This window comes from Eurosta solidaginis, chromosome 1 (genome assembly GCF_040869045.1).
Source record: "Eurosta solidaginis isolate ZX-2024a chromosome 1, ASM4086904v1, whole genome shotgun sequence".
Taxonomy (NCBI): domain Eukaryota; kingdom Metazoa; phylum Arthropoda; class Insecta; order Diptera; family Tephritidae; genus Eurosta; species Eurosta solidaginis.
In genome coordinates, this window is record NC_090319.1 from 122,407,126 (window position 1) to 122,413,219 (window position 6,094).

The 6,094-nt window shown below is 38.0% G+C and overlaps 1 long non-coding RNA gene across 1 annotated transcript; it reads left to right on the plus strand.

Annotated features, from left to right (window-relative positions):
* Nucleotides 1-1,298, plus strand: LOC137237746 (uncharacterized). The gene is made up of 3 exons (XR_010949020.1): nt 1-794; nt 845-1,012; nt 1,081-1,298. It is a non-coding gene; the product is annotated as an uncharacterized lncRNA (long non-coding RNA).
* Nucleotides 1,299-6,094: the final 4,796 nt, after the last annotated feature.

Here is a 6,094-nt window from a genome sequence, read left to right on the forward strand (position 1 = left end):
TCAATTTTTCCTGCGCGGGTGGTGTTGTTAGCATCAGTTTGCATAGATATGAGTGTTGTAGATATAATACCGGAATATATGCAGCCCCATTTCGTGCTATCAAAGTCGATTTGCAGGTGATATTGAGCCTTTGAGCTTGACCCTTTCCCATAATATGCGTGGTAGGGCCTTATATGTGATACTAAAAAGGCCGAGGGACAGTTGTCGCAGTTTTCTTGTAGTTTGAGCAAATGTACGTTCTTCTTAAGCTGTAAACACAATGCCGAGCGACGACGATATACGCCGCGTCGGGCGATGACATTTTTCAAATTTACGCTCAGATATTTCGTCCAGTTAAACACAATAGACAGCGGCGGCGATATTTTCTGACATTTTCTGTCATTTCTTCAATGGAAAATAATTTCTTATATTAGTGACCATTTCTTGTGGGAAATGAATTCAATTTAAAGTCAGCATTAGCAGTATATACAAAAAATGAGAAACAGAGGGCGTTTGTTGAAAATTTTTAAAATTATAAACATCATTTTTGTAATGGTGAATATATATCGCGAGGTGTGCCAGCAGTTGAAGCGGCGATGGTGGGTGCGGCCAGTTAATCGTGCAAGGAAGGCTCTGAGCTTCCACGAAACTTCCTTCGCACAGTTGAAACTCTCAGATGAAGAACATTTCTTCAAGGCAACACGCATGAATGTTGCAAAGTTTAATGCGTTACTGAATTTGTTACGAGAGTGACTTCAACGTTTTTCCATAAGAGAACCAATAAGTGAAGATATCCGTTTGGGTATCACTTTGATGTAAGTAATTTTATAAACTACATATCTGTGTAAAAATGGAGTTTCAACAGGTTCTTGGCACAACGCTGTAATCCACAGTATTTATCTTGGTCATATAAATTGGGTGTTTCTACAGTTAGGAAAATAATATACGAGATATGCGATGCAATTTGGCATGGACTACGCGAAATTTACCTTGCCCAACCAAATCAAACCGAATTGAAAAGCATTGCAGACAGGTTTGCTTCAATTGAAGTATGGTATTTAGTAACTATATACACTCATATATTATTTATATTTTGGACAGGTCCTATGCAAAAACTGGAATGCCACATTGTCTCGGCGCGGTGGACGGCAAACATGTGAAAGTAGTTTGCCCCAAACGTAGTGGTTCACTCTTTTTTAATTACAAAAAGACATTCAGTGTAGTTCTGATGGCAATATGCGATGATAGCTATACGTTTTCATTTGTAGACGTTGGTGCGTTGGGAAGCCAAAGCGATGGGGGAATTTTGGCACGAAGCGTATTTGGTAACATGATTCTAAAAAACGACCTGGAAATTCCTCCCCCAGATAACCTTCCAGGTAAAATGTTTATAACAAATAAGGTTTCAGTTAATTGATGCCATATTTCATATAGGTACGGACCAAATATTTCCATATTTTTTCGTCGGTGACAGCGCATTTCCTCTGAAGCCTAATCTCATGCGCCCTTACCCTGGTCGAAATTTGTCACCCGCCAAACGAAATTATAACAAAAGGTTATCCTCCGTACGAGTGCTCATTGAAAACACCTTTGGTATATTAGCAAATAGATGGAGAGTTCTTCATACAACGATTCACGCTGCTCCATAAAATGTGGACAAAATTATTTTAGCAATTATTTAATGCTTGACAGTAGTAGTGGAGACTTCGATCCGAACAGAGCCAGCAGTGATGAAAATGGGAATTTCGATGTGGACAACTTTCAACAAGAATGACATCTATTCGAATTGCTCATTCCAATCGATCAACAAATGAAGCATTTAGTTTGAGAGAGGAACTAGCGGAATACTTAGAAAGGCCAATGCGATCTGTGTGAAATCCGCAAACGTACCATAAAATACCAATGCGGACATATGTAGCTACTTTTTTTATTTTACCAAATCTTATAATATTAAAAGTGAAGCTTTAAAATATACGGTAAACTAGGGTTGGAAAAATTTAAATGCAGTAAAATGTCCTCTTATCCTACAGCTTTTGTATAAAGTTTGAATGAGCTGTCTCTCTTTTTACAAAACTTGTTTTCGTCTTTTTACTGATATGTTTTATACTAGGTTCAAACACACACCAAATTGGCAATTTATATTATTTGGGCAATTTATTACGCAATTTGTCATATAATAAATTGTAATAATAAATTGCCAATTTAAAAAAAATTGCGTAATAAATTGTTTCAAACTGCAAATGCAACATTGTAAAGTGTGTTTATTGAGTATATTTAAACGTCAGTTACGCATGGCTGAACTATATAGTTGGCTCATCTCATCAGCTGATTTTATGTCTTTCATTTCACTGGAGTAGGGATTGTCAAAAGAAGATGGCAAAATCAAAATGAAACCAAAACATTGAACACATTTTCCTACAACACACAAAAATTTCAAAGTTTTATGTTTTCATTCCATTTCATTCGCCTAATAATGTGCGTGTTCATTTTAACAGTCTGAACAAAGGTATGTTCTTGCTGTAGAGATGAGCCAACTAGCTATCAAATTACTATTGTGTAAGCTAAATCGAGTTGTCTGAACAGCACTCAATTCAAATCGAAATTTCCTCAATTTATTTTTCTGTTTGAACATAGTATTAGAGTTCCACTCTCATTTAGTCCCTATACAAATCTCCTATTTGTTGCCACCTGTCGATATGTACCAATTATTGGACTTCACTGCCAACGGGAGCTAAAAGATAATAATATTAGGGTTTTCGGAGGGTGCCACCTACTTCTCAAGAGGGCCTGAATGGCTAATAAAATTCTTATAATTGGAAATTTGTACGGAAAATCCTTTATTAACTAATCGAGTGAATATTCAAGACTATATTTTTCCACATAAGGTGTCATTTGGTGCTTTTTCCGAAATAATATTTAGCCTTGTTATGTACCCAGCCAATAAACGGTTTTCCTCAATTTAGAAAGAAACACACACATTATAATTTATTATAAGTATTTATTTACGTTGCTATATTAGCCTTAAAATTTTGTAGAGATAATGTTAAATAATTATCTTTTATTTGTACTGAGATTACTCATTCTTATCGCATTCATAGATCGTCGATGTTTTGCAAAACCGTTCAATTCGCAAAAGTGAGATTTGATAACCCAGAGCTCCAGACATCTAACTCGATCCAAAAAAACATTAATTTGATATTTGAGCTCCTTTTGTTAAAATAAGCGAGCTTAGGGGAAAAACCGCAGGCATATTGAAATTCACATGAACTAAATGCTATTAGGTATTTAGAAAAAGGATTACTTTATTATCATAGCAAAAACCTCAAAAGAAAAAAGTGGTCTGTACTGCTCCCCTGTTAAGTTTCAGTTCCGCGAGAGAGGCGGAATTGCAATTGGTCGATAGGTGATTTTGCAAAGACATCGACTAGACACATCTGCTAGTAATAACAGCAAGAATAGTTTGCAAATTTTAACACATATTTTTGTATTTTATATCCATTGATTAAAAAGAAATTTTATGAATTATATAACGAAAACTATGTCTATGAAAAATCGAAAAATATGCTTGAAAATTCGATATGTTTTTAAAATTCTTAATGAAACTTTCCAAATGGTTTTGAAAATTTTGGGAAAATTTAGTATGCAGTATAATTCATTTTATCATTCAATCATTGAAAATGTAATATTTAGTATGAAATATGCTAATTTAAATGTTTTTAAAAATCTCTATAAAAATTTCCAAATATATTGTAACGAATTTGCTGCAAATCCTCTTATTTGCCCCTTTTGCTAGGTTCGTATCGCTAAACTGTTGAATAAATAACTCCAATATTGAATAATGGAAAAATTGCCTTTATTAAAATACTTCACAATAACACTCAAACTGTGCAACGAATAGCTTAATAACCAAACTGATATCTTAAAGGAAACTGATTTTCAAAATAATAGTGCTATTACTCGCTAGATATCGTCTTACTCGTAACTGCTTGACAATTCAAATCAAACTGAATTACTTCTTACTCGCCTGCACCGCTTTTATAGTTTACGCTGCATACTTCTAGGCTCTTCGATTTCCAGAAGTTACTAGTTGTTTCGGCTACAAAATCGCCAGCCACAACTACGTGCACAAATTATTGCCCTCTCTTGTGACCACTCAGATAAGATATATGCATGTGTTTGTAGTTTACAGTCTCCCGCACACACATAAGCGTATAAGTAAATTCATCGGTGTATGACATCTCATCTCTCGCTGCCTTGTATGTAAAGGTTGCTTGTCGGAATGTGTACATATGTGTAGACGCAATTATTGATTCGTTTATGTAGATACATAATGATTGAATTATTGATGTGAATTCACGTCACTGCTTAGCATCGGCCTGGAGATGGCAGCACTCCTCAGTTTTGCTAATATTCGTAACACTGCCCTCCACCTAAGTCTGATCGTCCCGATCAGACAAATCTCCCAATCTAAACGCCGCTAGCATCTCCAAATGTACCACTCTTCTAATCCGTGGTTTCCCAGTGGTTTGTATGCGGTAGATGGTATCACTGATCTTCTTCACAACTTTGTACGGGCCTTCCCAACTGCACCGAAATTTGGCTGGAACACCTTTCCGCCGGTGAGGGTTGTTTAACAGTACCAAATCTCCCGCCAAGAAACCTTCCGAATTAAAGTTCTTGTCATGCCAGTGTTTCATCTTACTACTCATTACCCTGGGCCGTTCCTTCACACTCTGTTGTTTGGTCAATGAACCACTTCGTAGAGCTTGCGCTGGACGGATTTGCTTTGCATAATCGGTATCGTTCCCACATTTCACAAGAGTAGTGCGCTCCGGCTTGAAACTACCCTCGCATTCTTTCTCGAAAATTCGTTGCTTCGTTTTCCTGCGTCTTTTAGGTTTTGTCAATGCCAGTGTTTCTCTCGTAGGTACTTTTGATTTTGATTTATTTGGCCCATTCGATCTATCAACCTTTGCCTTTGACTTTCGTGGTCTTTGTCGAGTCTTTTCCACCAGTACCCGATTACTGCTGAACCCTTTTCCCAAACTAAAGTTAAGTGGTATGTCCTGGTTCTTATAGCGCATAATTTTCCTCCGCATATCGATCCTGACGTCATGGTCAACCAAGAAGTCCACTCCCAATATGACTTCATCAACGATCTCCGCCACAACGAATTTGTGTAGAACCATGACTTTTCCAATTAATACCTCACATACCACTTCGCCTTGGACTTGATTATATTCGCCTGTTACCGTACGCAACCTTGCTCCAAGTAATGACTTTACTCTCCTGTAGACCAAATCAGATCGAATCAAGGAATGAGATGCCCCCGTATCTACAGTCAGTACACGCTCTTTACCATCCACATTCCCTCTGACGGTAAGACTGCTTGATTTCCTTCCGATTTGCGACACAGATATCACAGGACATTCAACAGCTGGATCTAGCTCTCTACCTCTTACTCGCTCTTGCTCATCTCCTCCAGCTTTGCGTTTATGGCCACCCACATTATTGGAACTATTAGGACCAAGATCGCAATGACGTGCAATGTGACCTGGGTTGCCGCACTTGAAACATTTAATAACTCCGGCATTCTTCTGTTGAGATCCCTTCAGTGCTTCCAAAATTGTTTCTACCCACTCTGGCCTTTCTACTTCCACACGGCGAGCCTTATATGCTGGTTTACTTAATAGGGAGGCAGTTTCCTGAGTCAATGCATGTGATACCGTTTCAGCAAATGTCAGTTTTGGGTTCGCGTATGTAGCTCGCTTCGTTTCCACGTCTCGTATGCCATTTATAAAACTCTGGATTTTTACCCTCTCGGTGTATTCCACGGGTGCGTCCGCATTTGCGAGATGAGCCAACCTTTCAACATCTGAAGCAAACTCCTGCAATGTCTCATTTGCTTTTTGGTAGCGGTTTTGCAACTCAATTTGGAATATCTGTTTTCTATGCTCGCTTCCGTACGTCTCTCTAAAGCGCTCATCAATGTTTCGTAGTGGTTCCGCTCATACCCTGGGATAGTCTGTAAGATTTCCGCGGCAGGCCCTTTCAGTGCCACGAACAGAGCTGCAACTTTATCTTCAGCATTCCATTGGTTCACTGCTGCGGTCTT